This window comes from Haliotis asinina, chromosome 10 (genome assembly GCF_037392515.1).
Source record: "Haliotis asinina isolate JCU_RB_2024 chromosome 10, JCU_Hal_asi_v2, whole genome shotgun sequence".
In the NCBI taxonomy this organism is placed as follows: Eukaryota; Metazoa; Mollusca; class Gastropoda; order Lepetellida; family Haliotidae; genus Haliotis; species Haliotis asinina.
In genome coordinates this window covers 37239357-37262661 of record NC_090289.1, presented here as the reverse complement: position 1 = coordinate 37262661, position 23305 = coordinate 37239357, and the positions used below count along the sequence as shown (strand labels likewise).

The 23305-nt window shown below is 37.7% G+C and overlaps 1 protein-coding gene across 1 annotated transcript in view; it reads right to left on the bottom strand.

Moving 5' to 3' along the window:
* The window catches only part of LOC137298485 (titin-like), a 446086-nt gene extending 430161 nt beyond the window's left edge, over positions 1-15925 (bottom strand). Inside the window, exon 1 of the mRNA XM_067830773.1 lies at positions 15769-15925. The gene's annotated coding sequence lies outside the window, so the exon portion shown is untranslated. The remainder of the gene's footprint in view (positions 1-15768) is intronic.
* Between the last annotated feature and the right edge of the window lie 7380 nt (positions 15926-23305).

The window sequence follows — 23305 nt, the reverse complement described above, 5'->3', positions numbered from 1 at the left end:
TATGTTGCAGGCCTGAACTGGGTCAATATCACTTATTACTGCCTGGCTTGAAGGCCAATACACACAAAATGGTACGTTGACACATACACATATTGATTCCCAGAGACATATGGTATTTCCAGCACTCACCCTAAAGCAACACTACAGATAAATCATAAAAATATCTTTTCACAAATAAAGGACTCACAACTTTTCAGAAATGATAATTTTTTAAGTGCTGTAATAGTCCCTTTGTGATCTTTGTAAGAGTTATCTCCCTTTTTATATTCATAATTGCCACATAATTTTTCTGTTATCCATCTACATTGCATCAGAGATGACACAACCAGCATCACATCCTTTGAATTGTTTACTGCAAAACACTGGATCAGACCACACTTAGAAATCTCAGTTCACAGATTCTTCTTTGGAAAAAGGTCAACAGGCTGACAAAAATGTCAGATTTCATAGTGAAAATCAAGAAATTGAATAACTATGACAAGACAGTTTCTGCCTGAACACATCCAGGTGTGATCAATGATCCATGACCACAGACAACACATACTTGTGTAGGTCTGACCGAATACTTTGGCATGGCTCTCAGTCAATACAAGCCCTGATATGACAGGTAAACCATCAGAGCCCAGCCCTGCATTCCGCAGATAGCACCTGCCAAGCAAATACTGCATAACTACACAGCATAGTAGCATACTTGCACTTAGTAGTGCAGCAATTCAAAGGGCGCTGCAGATTGTGGGGAATCTTCTAGCCATTGTTTAGACAAATAGATCATTCCAGTTTAAAACATAGTAGTAACCTTGTCCATTTTGTGACTTCAGCTACAATACTTACATAGACTGTCTCTCTCACAGTCCTTGAACCACATTATTTTCCCTACTGCGTAGCCCTAACTGCAATACTAAAGCCCTAAATGTAGGAAGTCTAGATTTCCCCAGGCTCTCCATCTCTGGTCTCCTTGAGACTCAATTCATATGGGTGGGTTTGTTTGTTATTATCAAAATTATATATTTATATACACAGAGATTAAGTGTTAGTCTGCTATAAATACAACATGCTGCCAATGTCATTTTTATAATTTCCTTTTCTTTCATGCCATGAATATTTCATATCATATAATTGTTATCATAATGGGATAATGAACACCAACAATCAAAACATATTTCCTTTTTTATCTTTAAGAACATGTTAAATATTCCCTGATCAATATACCCAGAATTAAAATACTCAATATTTCCATTGATTAATATTGAAGAATAATCATGATAATATTCCATGGTTAATATAAGCATAATCAGGTAGATGTTCAATATTCAAAGATCATTATAACCCTAGACATACTTTGTCATGCATGAGCATGTTAATATAACCAATTACAGATTAAAAATCGCAGATTACATGTTCACTATCAAAGCAAGACATTCATCTTGACTGTGGCACCACCTTACTTCTGTAAATGTCAAATACACTGAGTATTGAACTGCAAATGTATGGAGATTTAACTGACAATTAATGGTCATTTAATGCCATCTCTAGATGTCAGAATACATGAACATCATTCATATCAAACTTATCAATATTCACATAATATTGGTGATAAAAAAAGTATAGATAATATTTCATCTTATGACATAAATGTGTCAGTGTTGAGGTGCGGATTATCCGAAGGCTGGCGATGCAGGTCATGATGACCAGGTATACTTTCCGACAGGTACTCAAGGTCACAGTAACCTAGGTTAGCACACAGGAACACTTAGCTGCTTCAGGTTCAAATCCAGAAGGTGAATTTCAGAAAATGTCTTGAAATTTTTGTTCAATTAGAAATAGCATGATCATGAAATTATTCTTTTCATTTATTTTTTTAAATATACCAGATTTTCAGTCATGTGCATTCATAGTCAAATAACAGTCACATCAGACATATCATAGTTAAAATTGCCAAAAAATATTTTAACATATTAAAGCAAGTCATAAGTATAATATTATTCGAAGGATGTAATATTTCAAAATAACATATCTATGTCCACTTCTCCCTTTTAATAGGTCAATAAAAAAGTGATGAAGACATATTGTATTAAACACATTCTTTATTCATAAATGCCCCACCATCCCTTATGAACAATGATCCAGGTCATTTGTACACAGTGACAGTCTATCTACACCAGGTCTACAAACCTGACCACCAAATCCATTTGGTCATCTCTTTAGACCAGCATTACTTGTTAGGGAACAATTCTAACGTGGATTCCCCATGTTTTGCATCAATGAATTACCTAATACACTGTATAACTATGACTGCACAAGCATGGCATTAAGAAGACAGTGATTAAAATTATCTAGTGTGCCTTGCCTAGTGTATATATGTGCTGGCTGAATGAATCTAGTCAGCTCTTAATTTCAGTGTCTTAAATGAAAGTCTTTTTCTAAAGTTCATTCAAACAACCTGCCTGTATGTTAATGCACACATATAATCTTTCTACAATGATAAGGGCTCTATTTCTTTTTCAAAAACACCATTCTGCCACAAGACAATCTACACAGGAACACACAGCCAGCTCAGCCGGTTCATCAAGTCTGTCCATTGAAAGGATCTCAGGCATAGCATTTACAACCAGTTATTACATGTGTGGCTATGCGTTATAGTGTTTATTATACACCTTATTGTAGTTGCTCGTGTCTCTGTTTCTGTGCTTCTCGATGTCTTGTGTATCTTCTCTACCAGTGCATATTCTTATCAAAGAGGATCAACATATTTGTTTCAAACTTGAAACTAATCGTCTTTGTCCAAAGAGTCACAAATGCCATTGACATTTGGAAAATACCTTTTTAAATGATTGAAATCAGAAACTTAGACTGTGGCTTATCTGGAGATTAACTATTTGATACTGGAGATAGCACATTCAGAATGTTGAGAGGCCTTTGTATTGTTGCCAAGGTTATCAGAGAAGGTGAGTGAGTGAGTGAGTGAGTGAGTGAGTGAGTGAGTGAGTGAGTGAGTGAGTGAGTGAGTGCTGCATCAGCATTGTTTCAGCGACAAAACCAAGTTTACACATACACACAAACCTAAACCTACACAAAGTTACACTGAATAATAATGTACACATTTCAACATCACAATATTATTTACTTACAATCTTTGTATATTGTAAATAGTTAATATCGTGAGGGAAATGTATGTAACAAGGATAAATATCTTCATTTTGCATCCATAACCAAGAAATTGTTCGCAATGTCAATTACTCAAATAATTCTGACTATACCAAAAGCATGTGAGTGTGAATCAAACCGGAACAGTGGTGATGGTAGGTGTCTAGTGACTTGCATCACAAACACCTGCAAAAAACTAGTCAATTGTCCACCTGAGAAAACAAAGGCACATTTGGTGCAGACAACATAGGTAACTGACACTGACACATCAACGACACTGGAAATGTCCACTTGTCAACTTGACAGTATTTCCAAAGTTAATTAAAGCCTTTGAGATCTTTGAAAAAATTAAAATTTGCCTTTTAAAAGTTGTCAAAAGTCACAAAATAGTTGGAATGGTTAGAATGGTTGGAATACTGCTTTACATTAAGTTGATAAAATTGGAAGTTTTCTTCTACACACTGCAACCAACGTCTTATCAACTACTGCAGATTTTCATAAGTTCTTTTACATTTAATCACAATCTGATTATCAAAGCTACACCAGATTCTGGGACAATACTTTACTGACTGATCACTAGTCACATGTTACCTATGTGTTGACTATTTGTAACTCTTTCACACTTATATGATGTCCCCACCTTCAGAAAGCTGGAATATTCTTGAACCTTTGAAAATGACTCTAACTTATAGTATACACCATGGTCAAAAATCAACAGATATGAATCATGATTCAGTATGCCCAAAGCAGAATTGTCTTTTGTATTCTTCAGTCTGTCATGACCTTTTGACATACACCCCATAATTCTGTCACCTGACGCTCCTCAGTTTTCCGCTGACCTATTTTCTATAAAATCAGAAGCGGAAACTGTCATCGAATATCCATTTCTTTGCCATGAATCTGTTCTTTTTCAAGTTTGTTCTGTTGGCCTGTCAAAGCCACTGGGCTTGTGAACATTTCACAATGGAGTCAGCACATTTCAGTTTGGCACCTGATTATTGGCACACTGGGTTTTAATGAAGCGTACAAACAAATGGTATCAGCTTTAGCATCATACTTTCCACATGTTGGACCTTCTTTAGATTGGATCAGGACAAGAGGCTCGAGTGGCTATTTTGCAAACATGACAACCATCATGGCTCCAAAAATACATGAAAAAATTATTGCATGGCTGTTTTGTTTGTCATTGATGTTACCATCATGTCCAGCTAATGTATAGGACAACTGGCCTAGGTAGATGACTTCATTTCTGTTATGATGAGCAATTGAGCTGAAGTTTAATGTCACATTGGCAATATTTCAGCAATACCATGACTAGGAGAATTGGAGCATCTTTAAAATACAGCACCACAACTTCAAGTGAGGACGTTATCTGTAGTAGATCACATGTCACTGAGACAAGTAACCAGTTTGTGAGAACCCATCAGACACAAACACGGAGGTATGTCGACACTTATGCACAATGTGTAAATTCAGTGAGCCATTCCTGTCATGGAAATGAATGGAAAGAGTGGAACAGGCTCCCGGACAATTTCAAAGGTTATGGCAGATTTCTCATGATTTTAATCTACGGATGCTTGCCAAATGGCCCCGATGCCGAAATCAACAAGATACCATGTGGTGTGGAATGAGCCGATATGGCTCAAACTGAAAACAGTGGTAGACGTCTGGCATTTTACCGAGCATGCATGAATGACATGCTTGTCTAAAAATCATAGGGTGCTTTCACGAAGGAAAAGTGTTGTAGGGAACACAATAAGGATAATGTGGCTCGCTCTAAGAAATTAAAGTGACATGAGCGTGGCTAGTGACGATGAGAGGGTGAGTTAGACTTCGAATCATTACTGAACATAGCATGTGAAAGTGGATTGAGTGCAAGTTCTAGGCTGATTTCCATTAGACCAAAAATTGAAAAAGTACAAAATACAAAATACAAAAATACACAAAATATAACACCTCAACACCTCTCAACACAAAGAAATATGATAATATTTGTCAAAAAAAGAAAAATATTCTAGCAACAACTGAGAGGAGATAGCAAATTAGAGGCCATGCGTCTGTTTTGGTAAAAACTAAAATAATGAAAAACCATGACATCCTCACTGCAATCATGACATGGCTTGGAAAACCAATGCAAAAGTTACTGGGTTTTTTTTCAAAGTGGTGATATCACCATCATGACCAGCAGAGGTACTGGACAACAGATGCAGGTTGATGACTTTAGGTCTGTCACTGTGAAATAATGTCTCACCATGACATTGTGTTTACAATGATGAGAAACAACATGGCTCCAAAAACAATTGAAACAATAATTGTTTTGTATATCAGTGATACTAGCCGAGATGATGAACAGATCATGATAGATGACTGCAGGTCTGTTTGTTTACATGGTGGTACTGAGTCATGACGGTTGTCTGGTCCAGCGAAACTGTAACATCGCATCTGCAACATCTGTGACTACCTAATCTAATTTAGTCCAGTTTTGACCAAAATTTGACGCAAAAAATAGCATTTTGGGGCCAAAATTATCATTAACTTTTCCAAAGAATTGTCATATTAAATGAAAAAATTAAATATTGAGTCTAAAGCCTTGTTGTGATTACACGATGCCATTTAGAAAGAGGTCAAATGCAACATGTGACATATTTGGTATTTCGCTTTCTTAGTAAAGTACAAATTCTAGAACTTTTTTTGGTTGAGTCCCATCCGGGATTCAAACCCGCACCCTCAGAATCAGGCACCCAATCCCCAGCACACAAAGTCAGCCGCCTAGCCCACTCAGCCATAGCTGAAGTCGTGGTTAATATTAATGTACATTAATATGAGACCAATAGCACTTGATTCTGTCGTGCACACAGGATGCAACTCTGAATGGTAAATTGCAACACCAGATACAACAAAGAAGAAAAAGCATGGAACACATACTTAACAGCAAAAGAAATGCAACAGTTTGGTCAAGCTTTTAATAGAAGACATAGACATGAATGCTTACTTTAATGAGATTTCAATTTTTTTCAAAACTTATGTTTCTATTGCTGTTCAGTTCATATGGTGATTATAACACCAAAACTTGATTTTCCAACAATAAGTAACAAGAAAGTAACTCAGTTAAGTGGAGGCAGGCTGAAAGCCATTTGTTTCAAAGCTCTGTCTATGCATATCCCTTATCAAGTTAATCAGCATCAAGCCAGGTCACTTTATTCAGACCTTAGGACCTCATTATCTGGTCAGTCTCCAGTATGTCTCCATGAAAGGTGAAAACATCGATGGGGGTATAGTTCTTTCATTAGGTTGTATTTGCATGCATGACCAACTAGATCCTGACTGTTGAGCCTGCCCTTCAGTTGAATGACAAATAAGGGATACATGGTTCTAGGATTAATGTATCAAACACAAATAGTCTATGGGCATAGGTTATGTAACCTCACAGGCCTCTCAGAGCTGGACACATATCTTTGTGATGTGTTCATTGTTGTACACTGTTACCTTAGTCAAGTTGAATTGTTAACAGCAAGCAGCACAGGGGTTTTAGTGATATGTTATTGTGAAGGGAACCTGAACAGTATTTGGGGGATTTTGTTATTTGTTGTTGTGAATCGAAGCTGAACAGTGTTTCAGAATTTCATCATCTGTTGTTCGTGAACAGAAGTTCAACAGTGTTTTATTTCCTGTTGTTTGTGAATAGAAGTCATCTTTTGGTCCTATGCTCATAGCAGCTCAAAGTATAAGTAGACAAAAGCATAAGGTCACAGTGAGATAATATTTAATGTCACACTGACAATATTTTAGCCACATGGTGACATGACAAAATATAATGTACACTACAAATATATTCATGTACAGTTATACTCCATCTGCAAAGGATAGGAAAGTAACTACATTATCACATATTTGATCAAAACCAACTTCAGCAAAATAAAATATCATCAATTATTATATATTATTAGAAGGGACTATAGATTGTGACCGACAAAAGTTGGCCAACCATGTAACGGCTTACAATAATTCTGCTTCCTGCATAGTTCCGCATCAGCTGACATCAGTTGTGAGCCATTTTAGCCACTGATATTTGCCATGATTAAAATTAGTGATAAACATTATACTAAACAACAAAAGAAATGCAAGTCTTCTTTTCTGTCACTTTATCGTGAGCATTCGATTAACATGATTGCTTAATTTTATGAGATTTCTTTTTTTCCCTTTTTTTCAAAACTTGCATGTTCAGAATATATATTCCTTGAATAACATTGCTTTACATACATAAGGGCATGGTGAAAAGAACTGGGTGTCAAGTGAAATGTGCCAATCAAGTCATATCCTGAAATCATCCCCATATTACAATCTGGTTGGAGCTGTCAACCAACCATAAACAGCAAGATATAACCAATCAAAATCACTAGGCATGAAATTAAACACCTAATTAAAACCAAACACCAAATATTTAAACATAATTATGAGAAACACCGATCTCAGGTTGAAAATTGAGCACACAGATTCATATACTGGTATTTATCCAAAAATATATTCAATCAACTTTTATGCCCAGTATACGAAAACCTTGAAGGATATCTAATGTATTGTCAATGTGGTACATAAGCTGGATTGATCAGGATGATGTTTCAGCTCTGCATTTGTAGTGGTGAGACTTGACATGCTGTAGTGCCACCTGGCTACAGAAACCCAATGCTACAGCAATACATGATGGTAGGTGGTGAGACAACATCCTGTAGTGACATCTGCCTACAGAAACCCAATGATACAACAATGCATGATGGTAGGTGGTGAGACAACATCCTGTAGTGACATCTGCCTACAGAAACCCAATGATACAACAATACATGATGGTAGGTGGTGAATCTCGATATTGTTGTAATGACAGCTAGCTACAGAAACCCAATGCTACAGCCATGCATGATGGTAGGTGGTGGGACGGCATGTTGCAGTGACACCTGGCTACAGAAACCCAATGCTACAACAATGCATGATGGTAGATGGTGAATCTCGATATTGTTGTAATGACACCCAGCTAAAGAAACCCAATTCTACAACAATGCATGATGGTAGGTGGTGAGACGACATCTTGTAGTGACACCTGGCTACAGAAAACTGATGCTACAGCCATACATCATGGTAGGTGGTGAGACAACATGTTGTAGTGACACCTGCCTACAGAAAACCAATGCTACAGCCATACATGATGGTAGGTGGTGAGACAACATGTTGTAGTGACACCTGCCTACAGAAAACCTATGCTACAGCCATACATCATGGTAGGTGGTGAGACAACATGCTGTAGTGACACCTGCCTACAGAAAACTGATGCTACAGCCATACATGATGGTAGGTGGTGAGACAACATGTTGTAGTGACACCTGGCTACAGAAAACCGATGCTACAGCCATACATGATGGTAGGTGGTGAGACAACATGTTGTAGTGACACCTGGCTACAGAAAACCTATGCTACAGTCATACATGATGGTAGGTGGTGAGACAACATGCTGTAGTGACACCTGCCTACAGAAAACCGATGCTACAGCCATACATGATGGTAGGTGGTGAGACTTGACATGTTGTAATGACACCTGGCTACAGAAACCCAATGCTACGCCAATGCATGATGGTAGGTGGTCAGTTTTGACATGTGGTAGTGACAAAAAACTAATGCTCCAAGCATGCAGGCATAATGGGTTATGGCCACTTCATTGTTTCGAAAGATTTCTATCTTGCTGCTTTTAAAATTCCACTTCAGACAACTGGCATATGACATTATCATCACAATCATTTAAGTGAACCTGGAAAAAATGTCTCCATGTGTTTATGATACAAAAGTGTTTAGCTTTTTCTTTTCAAAAATCAAGATTGTAAAAACAAAAATCCTGCAGGACAAAATTATGAATCACTGAGGACATATATCCAATTTATTTTCTGTCTCAGGAACCAACTGAGCTAAACTTTCGCAAAGTAAGAACACTTTAATAATTTGTTCAGCATTCTCACTGAACCAAGCTTTTATAGGTAATCTTGTTTCAAATTTGTTAAATCCTTCTTTTGGTTCCTGACAATACTGACAGTGAAGTAAATGTCAAGGTCACAAACAGAAAAATCACTGCATGTAAAAATTGCTAAACCAGCTTATGATAAATGGGTGAATTTTGACCACATCACGTTTCTAGCTGTCACCTTTAAAAACTATCTGCTCAAACTTGTTCAAAACACAGAACAAACACATGACATTTAAAAAAGTATCTCTTTAAAGAAACCAATGAGGAACTGGAGAATGTTTGCCATTTGCACCATACCACACATTCTTCTCTCTCATGTCTATGGCATTTCCATAACAACTCATCAATGAAATTCCTTCAGTAAAAACATACTACCCTTGAAGTTTTGACTCACTTAAAGCACTCACTATATGTTATATGTGTATCTCACTATATGTTACTTATACACACATGGTTACATCGAAGATGAATTTCTCCACTAGCTTGGGGGAAGCAACTGCAAACTTTATGCAGATGAGCTGCAAAGGATCATGCATCTAAATGCTGAAAAGCAGGTGCAAATATTGTGCATGTGAATAGCTCTGTTTTGTTATGAATTAGCCAAATTTCACCAAGTTTTCTGATTTACTGAATTCCTGATAATAATCTTTACAATGTTACGAATTTGTTTTACAATACATCAGGTCATGCGTAAACAGTACCTTGAAACAGTTTGGATTATTTTGTAAAATCTAGTGGCCTAAAACTAAACTCACATTCTCTGTAATTCTATGTTCTACACCCTGTATATTCTTTTCAGGCTACACCAATTTTATTTTTTGTTTTATGGTCATAATTTTTCAAGAATAAAAAAAAATAAAATCCAGTTTTCCCTGCTAAAAAATCCCTATGTTCTCAGTGGCCAGCTTACAAGAAAAAAGGTTTTTGATAATTTAGAAGAAAAACTTTGTACAGTGATACCATTATTATTTCTTCTCTGCCTGCCTTTAGGGTTTCTGAGGTAAAAAATCTGTAAAAGAAGTAATAAAATTGGTCTGGCCTTATGTTACTATCACATCTTAAAGCACTATTGTGTGTTTCATAAGTCATTTGTCTTGGACATATACTCTTATATTGTGTTTTTACATTCTACCAAAATGAAGACTTTCATGCACTGACACATTAATTAACTATTTACCTCTCTATAACGTAATCTTTGCACAATACAAGGGAGAAACATACACTGACACAATACAACAAGTTTACTGCACATTGCACAGATGTTGACTGTCAGTTCACAACATGTGTTTGTCTGTGTTTAGTTCAAATTATCAACAAAAAATTGAGCAACATGACAAAAGGGCATTGTTTAAAATATCAGTATTAAGATAATATTTTACTTGCTTTTTCTATTCATTTTAATTGATAGAAATATTTCTACAGCACTTTTAAAGACATTTCCCTGTATAAATGTAATAGGCTCAAGAATTTCACTGTTTTTTTACATATTTTTCATTCCAATATCAGCTGTAATGATGTACGTAATAACCCTTCATACAAAATCCTCTAAAGACAATGGAAAACACAAATTAAGACTGAATTCCAAACATGTTAAACACATGATATGTCTGTAAACAGATTTCATTCTGTTGGAATGGATAAGACGTTCATCATTTATCTTTCAAACCATGGCATGCACAGTAGTGTTAAGGTGTGTCGTAAAGGTAGGAATCTTTCATAGTTTTATCTTGTACTTGTACATGCTGCTGCAAGGAATACAAAACTTTACCCAATAATATCATCATTTCAGTACTGAGTGAGTGAGTGAGTGAGTGAGTGAGTGAGTGAGTGAGTGAGTTTGCTTTATATAATATAATGGCAGTCTGTAAATACTCAAGTCTGGACCTGACAATCCAGGGATCAACAGCATAAGGATCAATCGTTGCTATTGTGAACCAATACAGACAATGTAAAATCAATGACGAAGTTCACTGCCTTAAAATATCACATGAAATTATATAATAGTGAGTGAGTTTAGTTTTAGGCCACTTTTAGCAATATTCCAGCAAAATCATAGCAAGGGACACCAGAAATGGGCTTCGTACGTTGTACGCACAAAGGGAACTGAACCCGGGTCCTGGGCGTAATGAGTGAACACTTAAACCACTCGGCTACACCAACTCAAAAATCAAATAATAAAAATTACAAACCTACTCCAGTAGATGAAATATAATCAGTTGGAGTGAATGAGTAAATTATATTTTAGTTCTACCATGGAATGTCATCTTAATGCTGAGAGGCAAATCTGATGAAGGTCTTAAATGTTTTACTCACTGGCTCAATTACTACCTGACAAACAGACACATCAGGAAGAAATCTGGGACTTAAACCCATGAACATTGGTTTGAGATACTTGTGATGGATGCACCCTACATGCAGGCCTATCCGAGCCCTGCACAGAAAAGAGAAGGAATTAATTTTCTTTAAATTCTGCATTCCATATTATCTACCAATATATAGCACAAGCAAATTCCCACCTCGATATTGCTGGAATATTGCTAAAAGCAGTATAAAACCAAACTCACTCACTTGCTAAAAGTGGTGTAAAATGATACTCACTCAATTAATCAAATACTATAATTAAAGATAGAGTCAGTCATAAATCATCAATGTTGAAACAATACACTTGAGACAGACTTGATAGAAGTTGAAAGTTCAACAACTCTTAGACATGACTGTCTCCTCAAAATTGCTGGAATATTTATGACTGAAATTACACAATGTTACATGTCTGCAGAACATCAATGCCCCATTGTTTGATTAAATATGTTAACACTGACAATTTAACAACAGGTGCTTGTGTGTGTGCTGGTGATAGGCAGTGTCGAAATAGACATGATATGTACGTGATACAGACCCCAGACACTACTGACAGTGTTGTAGGAGCATACCTCCACATATCTACACCACCTGTCTGTGATCACATTACCCAAAGTAAAACATCAGCCCAAAACATGAAAACTGTCTGGAGATAAGATGTCCCAGGACTTTTACATTTGGGGCCACTTGCAATCATTCTTGGGTTTCAACCTTGGGTTAAAACTGTGGGATCAAAAAATCCTTAGGTCAATACACATATTTTACTTTTTATTTTTTCTAACAGATACAATGAATAACATAGTACTACTTAACTCTTACTCCTCAGGCAGTGGGAAGTCTAGTCATTAAAGCGTCCACTAATCACACTGAAGACCCGGGTTTGATTCCTTCCATGGGTACAATGTGTGAAGCCTATTTCTGATGCCCCCTGCTGTGACATTGCTGGAAGATTGCTAAAAGAAGCATAGAACTTGACTCACTCACTGCTTTCATTTCTACAGGGCTAAATGTGTCCATAAGATCACCAATTAGTTAAAATATCAAAAGATGAAGTAAACGGTCTACAGAAAGCTCATTAGTTATGACCAATATAATTCAGTTGTTTAAACTTTTTACTACAACTAAGCCCTGTATAATAATATATTTGTTTTTTCTCAAAAAGCAAAAACACAGCAAAACAAAATGGATCCCTATTCGTTCTGGCCTCTTTTCCTCATTGCCTGTTTAACTATGAGGAAATCAATCTTAAAACATATTCAGACTGGAATTGTTTCATGTAAAGATAGAAGAAGGATATGCTCTAAATTGGTTCAACTAAGACATGCAAAAAACGGTCCCAAAATGATATGTTCCAAACTCATTCATTCACCATGGAAGGCTCCAACATGTATTTAAACCATGGAAGGCTCCAACAAATTTGTAAGCCATAAAAGGCTTCAACTTGTGTTTATACCATGGAAAGATTCAACACATTTAAAACATTAAAGGCTCCAATATGTGTTTTAACCATGAATGTATATGTTTGATTAGCAATCAGAAAATGCTACAATATCTCAACCATGGAATGAGGCAGTCTTAAACTAAGGATTGCAACTACACATTTCAGTGAGCAAGAAAAAGATATGATTCTGACAGGAATAAAAATCAAGTAATTGACTGAGTGTGGCCTAAACCGCACTGCCTGTGTTTCCAGTTGTCCATGTTTGCAACAAGCTGGATTTCCTGACAAGTTTTCCTGCTGTCTGTTCCTGTGACGAGCAAATTCAATGTTGTAATGGCCCTGGTGAACACAGTTTCCTTGTGGACTGGTTACATAACACATCATTCCAACACATCACATGCCACTTACAGCTGCATACCTGTCAGTCATGTTATGCAATTAACAACTACACAATGGACAGGTGAGGGGCTCAGGTGTTCTGATGTTTAATGATGAACTGCATTTATGATTGACCGCTCCTGATCAATGAATCAACTCACCTGGTCTATAGGTATTTCATGTAAAGCAATTAAGTTTGTCAACAATTCACACTTTTGTTTGCTTTTGATCATGAGTAATATAAGCCTGATATGTAATTGATTACATTGCTTCCTGAATACCTGGTTACTTCTCATTAGCTGCATAGCTGGCACCTACTGGAAGGTTAGGTGATTAATAGGATATGGCATTAATTTGATATCAAGAATGATGGCACGAAAAATGTTAAATATAGGCCACAGCAAAGTAATTACTTGTATTCATTTCAAACTGAACATTGAAGACCATCCCAAATATGTTGGACCATCCCTAAAATACTTTCTGAAATTTACATTTAGGCAATCCAAAAAAACTGTCAAGATCATTCCCTAAATATTTTAAGGCCATCCGAAACATATTTTTTGACCACACAAATTGTTTGCTATTTTACTTTCATATAATAAGCTGAATATTTTACTTTCAATTTTCCCAAACTGACAATGATTATGATATTCATATCCTTACATCCTACTTTTAAAATGGCGTTCTCATGAAAGAATAGAATGTTGTATGTACACTCCCAACTTTTATGTTTTAAATTAAAAATACAGATCAACTTTAGATAGAAGGAGCCAAACGTCATTCTGTTCAAACATATTCCTCACATATGAGAATTCAGTTTGTGCTGCATTGAAAAGTGAATAATATCTTTATTAAATGGAGCATTATATACTACACACAAAAAGTATAGGAACACCTTAAAATTTGACTTGGGACAAGAGAATCGTTGAGCTTGAGTGAAATGAAATATTGTCCAAAACCTTGAGAAATGAGGGCGGTATATATTTGACAGATCTTAATTGTCTGCTACAGTTGCAAGTAAAAGAAGAATAGCATCACCCTGCAGTTTGCCTTAAATACAAATGGTTGTTTTTAAGGAATACATTGGCGTTCTCTTGATAATGTCTTTAAAAGTAACCAACAGAATATGATTCCTGGTACTAGTTATAAATTATGACTTGGGGTATGTAACACATAATGGCTCAAGAACATCTATACCAATCTAATTCTGTCTTGGATCTGTCTTTCAAAGAATGGCAGAAACATTCTTGTGCATAAGAAAAGTGACAAAAATAGGCTACACACTATCATTTTCCCCATACTAATCATAGATGTGTCAAGATTTTCACTTAAAAATTTCAGTCAGCTTCAGATTCCTGAAGTCATTATCTAAACAGCTTACATTTCTCTAATGAGTGCCCAGTGGGTGCAATAGAACAATCTAACACAGCTGATAATGTATTTACACATGGGTTAATGGCAACTCAAAAAACATTTTGTGTTATTTCTTGAAAAAGTGCAAATGTCATAATAACTTGAGTCAGTATGATTTTATGCCCCTGTAACAATATTCAAACAATATCCCACAGGAATGGGCATACACATTGTAGCCATGTGGGGATTCGAACCTGGGTCTTCAGTGATGAACTAAACACTTTAACCACTGGGCTACCTCACAGTCATAACAAGGTGAGGTTAACTTGAAGTGAATATAATGATAATCTTATTAAGCATTTGAGTATTGTGAATACCAATCCAGTAAAAACTAATGATCTGTGTAATAACAATACTGAACTGTATTCAAAACTTACAACAGGTTGAATATTTATAGTAATTGTATTGATTTTACACTCGTGGCATAACCTTAAAGCAGGCTGTCACTGAAACTGAATACTGCACTACTACAAAGGTTAAAGGGCTGTTTCTGCAAAGACACCGCTCAGCGTTACAGTTAGTCTCTATGCCATCACCCATGTATATTTACTTTCAACAGACACGAAAGTTGCAGGTATTTGCTTGGTAGCGGAAGTCGGTTTGTTTGGGTTTTTGACAATACGCGTCATATGGAGACAACGGAAATATGTCGGACATGTGGAACTTTTATAAGATTCACCAACGCATATGAGAAATAGACACGGGGGGTTTCACTTCTTGATGTTCGGACATGCATATGCCCGTTCCGGTCGGGTGGTCCTAGTATGGCGACGTACGTAGTTGTCCTATGAAAATAGGTCGAGACGCGTTTGGCAAAAGATACAGGTCATAGTTTAAAAGTGTCAAATAGTTTTACTGATAAATGCAGATTCCCCGTGCGGTCATTTTGCCAGGTGATAACCAGACAGGTATGCAAGCGCGGGACAGGTCCACACCCACCCACAACTTGCAGTCGTCTTCAACACCGAAGTACACATCAAAATTTATCTGCATTTCACAGCAAATACACACCTGTGGATATTGCATTTACCTGTTCAGGTGTATATATCCTTCTCCCTGCACTTCCCAACTGTACAGACGTTTCACTAATCCATCCGTCCGCTCATGAAGTAACATCCACGACGAAATGTCCTACATTTACAATCACATCACCTAGGAAGTTCCAATCTAGAGCCACCGGCTGGTGTATTTTTAGTAACGCTCAGGTAGGGGGACTGTCGTTCAATTAATGACATTGTCAATTTACTCGTCCATACGTATATCACACCTACGACAGTGTTGACAGTTTCATGTTACTTATAATACAGATCTCTGCATTTTATTATTAAGGTGTCTGAATTTGTTGACGACATTTAATTGATGTCGTAGTACCGAGGGGGGTGACAGCTGTTGGAACAGCCATGTCGCCCAACTATGCGTAGCGGTACTCTGGGGAGAGTTACCGCAACAGCTCAGGTAAGATGTCTCTGCAGACGAGTGTCTATCTACCTGGGCAAACAACGCGCGGCTTCGCGTAGCCACACAACTATGTCTTTCATACAACATAACTGCGAAAGTTATACCTGTCAAGATATATCAGTTCACTTTTGTAAAATGAACAATTCGTTGTGTTTTCGTTTATTTTTTAAGCTACATAGCTCATCCTCACACGATCCAGTGGTTATTTATCTTTGTGTGGACTTTTGTATTCGTGTAAGTCAGTTAGAGAAGTATTCTACCAAGCCTGTAAATATTATCGACTAGCAATTGTCTTGAATAAATTCCCTGTCAACAGATCACTCAATAACTCCGAGTCACTGTAACCTAATCTTGAAACTACATGATTGAATGATAAAGGATTATTTTGGAGGAATCGTCAACACAGAAGCGGGGTCCAGTTTTACAGGTCGATCCCTGGTCTTGACCCATCTCATGAACCACTCAGCCACCTTAATCACTCCTGAGCATATAGAGAGTTGTCATGTTATAAACATGTTCTGCGCTGTTGATTTCTCTTGGTAAAGTTACAATATTTAATTACTGGATAACCTTGCAGCGTCAGTAGTTTCTGGGGATCTGAACCTGAGAAGCGAAATAAGGACGAATAAAGTGTAATGGGTATATCTACCACAGTGAATAATAACTCTTCATAATTATACAAAAATATTATTTATATAATGCCATTTAAATTTATATTTTTCAGTACCCGAATCGTGACTATGTTTAGGGACAAAGGTAGTGATGATAACTGCAGTGAGGGTCTATTAAAGTTTATATCAATAGCTCCTGCATGTGATCTTTCGTACAGTCCAAATACAACCGCACCTAAAGTAATAAACGAACTATTTCACACGCGATACTCACCTAGGTTTGTCGGGACTTATGTGTAATAACATATTAATATATCCCATATGGTATCGGGGTTTTTGGTGGCCTAGAGGTTAAAGCGTTTGCTCCTTATGCCGAAGATCCGGGTTCGATTCACCACATGGCTACAATGTGTGAGGCCCATTTCTGGTGTCCCCCGCCGTGATATTGCTGGAATATTTCTAAAGATGGCTTAAATCAAAGCTTACTCGCTATTTGGAAATGACGAATTTGACATCTTTCGCAAAGTGTGTAAGACAAAAATGGAATCAATGTAAATAACATGCGACGAAAGAACAAGAGCGTTCGGTAAAGACACAAATCGTCTTATTTGATCATTTTTATAACCTGTTCACTAATATGTGGCCGTTCAGCATGTTTCTGAGGCCGAGACTCATTTCATAAAATCTAACCGGATGTCCATTTTGTGTACAAAGCATAAAAATGTCCTATGAGTATAAATTTGCATTTATGACATGTTTGTAGATATAAAATCCTTTTCTCTGCGCTGTAAGGCCGAAATAATGACGATACCGATGTGGATTACATTTTAACGCACTATTTCACATCGTGGTGCCAAAAATGTAGTCTTGCAAACTCTTTGTAGTAATGAATCGATAATAATTAAAAGAATATACAATGGAACATATAAATAATATCACTGAACGTTATCACACATCTCTTATGATATTAAACGCCTTTGACGTCAGTAAAAATATTCCGGGTGGCTTTTGGCGGAGTAATTTAACACCAAATCGTTGCTGCACAGGAATATATTTACTTTCATCTCACTGGGGCTCATTTTAAATTTAAATTTAAAATTTATATCAAACTTTGATATACACGTATTCAGATAACCAAGCTTTTGATCTAATTCTTATAAGGCAGGCTCGTTTTGATTCACTGTCTTGTGCACAATGAATGAACTAAGGTTACGCTCGTTCCCTGACCATCGTATCGCCTCGTTTCTGTTACGCGAAATTTGTATATGGAGACACGGACATTGGGCTGGGTTTAACACAAATGTGTCTTGACTTAACCAACAGGAAATGTCATGCGGCGAATTACAACGGGGATGCATGGAATGTACCATACGAATGTTGTCGTAAAGCGTCGAAAATTACTCACACCTATGGCACAATCCCATTTCGTGTTCCGCGGTGTAGCGCGCTTAGACGGATCCTCATCTCCACCCATTACCTTTCTGACAACGTGATACATGTCATCACCAGTGGTAATAATGTGGCACAAAAACAACAATTCAATAGTGGGCTGGGTAAAATTAAGATAAAATCTGCAGGAGTGAGTGAGTGGTTTTATTCCGCCTTTAAATGAGCTTCACACAATATACATGTGCCCATGTTGGGAATCGAACCCGGGTATTCGACGTGACGAGCGGACACTTTCATCACTAGTCTACCCCCACCGACCCTATAGGTAATTGAAGTTGCAAACGAAACAAAACTTAGTGATCAGCTTGATATTGTACATGATGAAAATGAGTGTGTGTGAGTTTGGTTTTACCCCGCTTTTGACACTGTTCGAGCAATATCACGACGGGGGTCACCAGAAATGGGCTCCGCACATTGAGCCTTTCTGGGGAATCGAACCCTGGTCTTCGGCGTGACGAGTGACACCCCTTTATATATACCCTGATGGTAATAATTATTGCTTCCTCAGTTCATACTTGGGATATGAGTTCCCTCCTTCAAAGCAACACAGCTATCCCAGATACCGTTACTTTGACTTGTCACGTGATCCAGAATCCGGGCATCAGTGGTGGGCTCCTAAGCCTCCTCTAGGGTGGTGGCTTAACTTGCGGGATTATTCCAGAGCTGGAAGATTACCACTCACCCAGACACTTGTGAATATTTGCATACCTAGGCAAACCGGTTTCAGCTCCGTGAACAACAAAAAAAATATTTCATAAATTTATCTGTTCCAGAAAACGCCTCAGGGCAGACAAAACATTACATAATTCAGATGAAACTGAAACGTTCTTGAACGTAATATATCAGAAATCTAAGTGCAAAAGCAAGTCTTAATTCAAGAATAGACGCCAAACTCGGATGAAAAGTAATGAAATTTGACACCGAAAGTATGCCTGATTGGTCGGCATTAGAGATGTTGGGGACAAAAGTGAAGCATATATATAACTATATATAATAAATAATATATATATATATATTGATTGTAACAAACTAAGCCCTGTAAACTGAAAAGGTGTCCCAAGGAGACAAGATTCAGAACCTGAGGAAATCTATACTTGCTTCATTTAGAACTTTAGCATTCTAGAGAAGGTTTGGCAGCAAGGAAAATGAAGCTGAAGATCCGAGTTCGATTCCCCACATAGGGTAGGACTTCTGACGCCTATTTCTGGTGTTCTCCTCTGTGATATTGCTGGAATACTGCTCAAGGCGGCGTAAAACAATATTCTCTCACTCACTAGCACATCACCAAATACCAGCGTGTACTGCCCGGATGTTTGGCTGTGTACGGGGTATAAGATGTTTGCCACACGAGGCCACACTTTTCTTTGCATGTGCGTTCATGGCAAGACATTCCCATGCTAATCATCTGAGTCTAATATTCTTTTACTTGAGTGGAGTGAGATCACTTCAAAGCTGATTGGAACGATAATTAATAACATTAATCAATGTAGGTACTTAAAATTGTCAGTCTATATTTTTACACGTTACATTATCGTCAGAATGTCGGCAAAACCTCGATGTGATCAGGGTTATAATTAGGGAAATATATAAAACCAAATTTTCATTTCTTAACGACGCGTTCATATCTCTTGTCAGGTATAGATTATGCAGTTAATTGCGTCATAAAATAGCTGACTTCTTTGCCGGACGAAAATGATTTATTGAAGGACGTCTCTCATTACTGATCATAACATGGAACCACCCTAAAGCAAATATTTCCAATCTCCGTGCATTAATTTAATTTAATACTTTTTACACTTTTAATTACTGATTAAATTTAACAGGGTTCTTTATAACTGCATGTATATTGCATATCTCTTTTTTCTCACTTTTCATAAATGGCCGGTATTTTGTATATCTTTGTATATCGTACCTTCATCTGTCGCTTTTCAAAAAAAATGTTGAAAGTTCTTGTTCAAATTCGTTAAGGGTTGAGAATATATTTTACGTGCGCATCAGATCATGTCGTTTCTCAAAAAAATCCCAGCAGTTTTTATCTGTTTTGTACCCATGTTGGGAATCAAACCCGTGTCTTCGACGTGACACGCAAATGCATTAACCATTCGGCTACATAAAGCCACAAAGACATGCATCAGCACCTTTTTTTACCGATTCCTATATTACTATCTTGGATAACTATATGTGGAACGCCCAGTACGTAAGGGAGGCTGTGTTATGTGTCGAGGTCAATACGGCGGAAATATCAAACATGGCATGGCAAGATGGAAAAGGTGTGCTCTTCCACCAGGACATTGAGCTAGTGCCTAAATCAGTTGTTGCCATGGTTACAGTCAACTGGTTGTTATTTGAAATCCCTCCTGTTGAAGCAAACCTTATTCTCAACATCTGGCTACTTTTGCACATAGTATTCTTCATTTCCACATCATTTTCAATACACCAGAATATAGAAAAAGACCAGATCTCTTAATTCGGGGACGTGCCATGTGTCTTCAGCACGTTTCGCACTTCAGGTGGGATTTGTAAAGGGTGTAAGGCTTCCACCCGTATCCCCCTAAATTTTAACGATGACGAAAAGTTTCTTCGAGAGGCATTTTTAGATGTTGGATATATCTTTTGGTATGATCAGATGCTATTTTAAACACACATATCTAAACTCACCCTTAGATAAGGAATGTATATCCAGGTAATTTGATTTGACTAGGAGTAAATTTAAGAGGGATGCGGGCGGAAGTCTTTCCAAACATTTATCTCCTCATCGTTGTCCACGAAAGGTCATTTATCATTCAGTGAGCATTTTACTGACGCCTCTGTCTAAATGATATCGTCAATTATATCTCTCTATTGGATAGACTGTGAACGTATGATGCGTTTGAAAGTAGCAGCTGACTAGAAATACAAAGAGTTGGTGAGTGTAGAATACGCCTCTTTTAACGATATTCCAGCAATATCACGACGGTGGACACCAGCTTCGCACACTGAACCTGTTAGGAATCGAACCCTGGTCGAGCGTGACGGACGAATGCTTCAACCACTAGGCTACACACAGCTCCCCGAAATCCAAAGGTGCAAGGAAAGGAAGCTCAAAGCGTCATAAGGGTATCAACATGCTGTCGGTGTACTCTGAGGGAGCTCAGATCAAGAGACAATGATGGGATATGTTGAAAAAAAATAAAGACGTTCGTGGGGACTTGAATCTATCATGGTAAATCATTCGTATTTACAGTGGGGTGACGCCCGAATCAGACTCTCCATGACAATCTGAGGGAGGGGTGTCCACTCATATTGCAGCATCTGGTTGATTTCGACTGCCAACGCTGGACTTAGACGTCGGCGTACACGTCTTCCAGTCATGTGATGTCACGTGATCTACGCGAAGCCCGTGGAGGTAGACGTGAAGGCCTAGATGTCTAAGGTCTCCCAGTGTTAAGATTGTTGTAAGTATCATACAGTAACATTAACTTACGACTGTCTTAGCGCTAAGAGAGCTTCGAAAATCTAGGCCCAGGTCAGGCATCTGTTTTGCGAACAACTGAAACACCCCGAGGTTACACTTTTCTTGAATCACCCACCTGGTTAGCTAAGATACATAGCGTTCACTACATGAACGTCGAATGTGACTGATCACAGGCAAACTGTAGCGCAAATGGGGTTGCGCAGCATAGATAATATGAAAGTCTTCATGTATGCGAGGGAAACGAGCAAAGGTTGGCAACGTACTTTCCTCGTTTCTGATCGAAAAATATTTTTCATATCAAAATGAAACATCGCCACCATCAACGGTACACTTCCATTTCCTCACTTGATTGGGTTTTCACATTTCATACCCAATGGTTTATAATTACTCACGTTAAATATGTTTTATTCAACATTTTAAGCGCCACTCGAGGTATTCAGATCGTTGTTCGCCTCCATTACCCCTGCCAGCGTCCGGTAGAACGGAGTGACTACCACGCGATGCGCTTAAAATGTTTGAATAAATATTTCCAGTGAGTAATAGTTCAACATGGTGTTGGGATTGTGAGAACACAGCCCAGTGAAGAAATAGGCATATACTTTTGATGGTGGCGATATTTTATTTTGACATGAAAAATAGTTTTCGAACTGAGGTGAGGAAAATACGTTGCCAACCTTTGCTCGCTTCGCTCGCATGTAACAATACTGGTCATTTTCTCTGTGCTGCGCAACCCATTTGTGCTACAGTTTGCCTGTTGACTGATACAGATGTTTGCCTTTGACAACTCCATGTCATGTGACGTCACGTGACTCACGTGAAACCCGTGGTGATACCTCTTCCTGAGTTCTGCTTTGAATTTGTTTTGAAACATGCCAACAGCGTTTTTGCTTTGTTAGGCGAAGCATCCCTGTTTTGATGTCAAATAAAACATTAAAACAAGAAAGCTTCAAATGGTGGTGTTTGGTGGATAATGGCAGCCATTCATCGACGATCGATCATAACAGTTATATTTCATATACATATATTGGGTATATTGCTAAGTGATGATATCAGTAATAACAAACGCATCTACATCCACCTGAAACTGTTTGCAAACATACTGCATAACGGCACAAGCATGATGAGCTAATCAATACTTCCAACTTCTCTTTCATCAGTGAATGCGTTTGAACAGTTTTCTTTCATTCTCGAGGCGGCAAAACTGTAACCATAGTCAGTTGGATTCTTGTAGGTATTTGGATTCTCACGGACAAGTGTGAGTAAAGGAAATGCTAAATGTAAACACAATGGGTACAGTATGGCGGTATGGATCCTGTTACCATTCTACGCCGAAGTTTACCGGTCTATCGTCAGTATGAAGTAACCAGGGTATCGTCAGTATAGAGTAATCAGGGTATCGTCAGTATAACGTAATCAGGGTATCGTCAGTATAGAGTAATCAGGGTATCGTCAGTATAGAGTAATCAGGGTATCGTCAGTATGAAGTAACCAGGGTATCGTCAGTGTAGAGTAATCAGGGTATCGTCAGTATAGAGTAATCAGGGTATCGTCAGTATAGAGTAATCAGTGGATCTAAGAAGGATTTGTTCGTAACA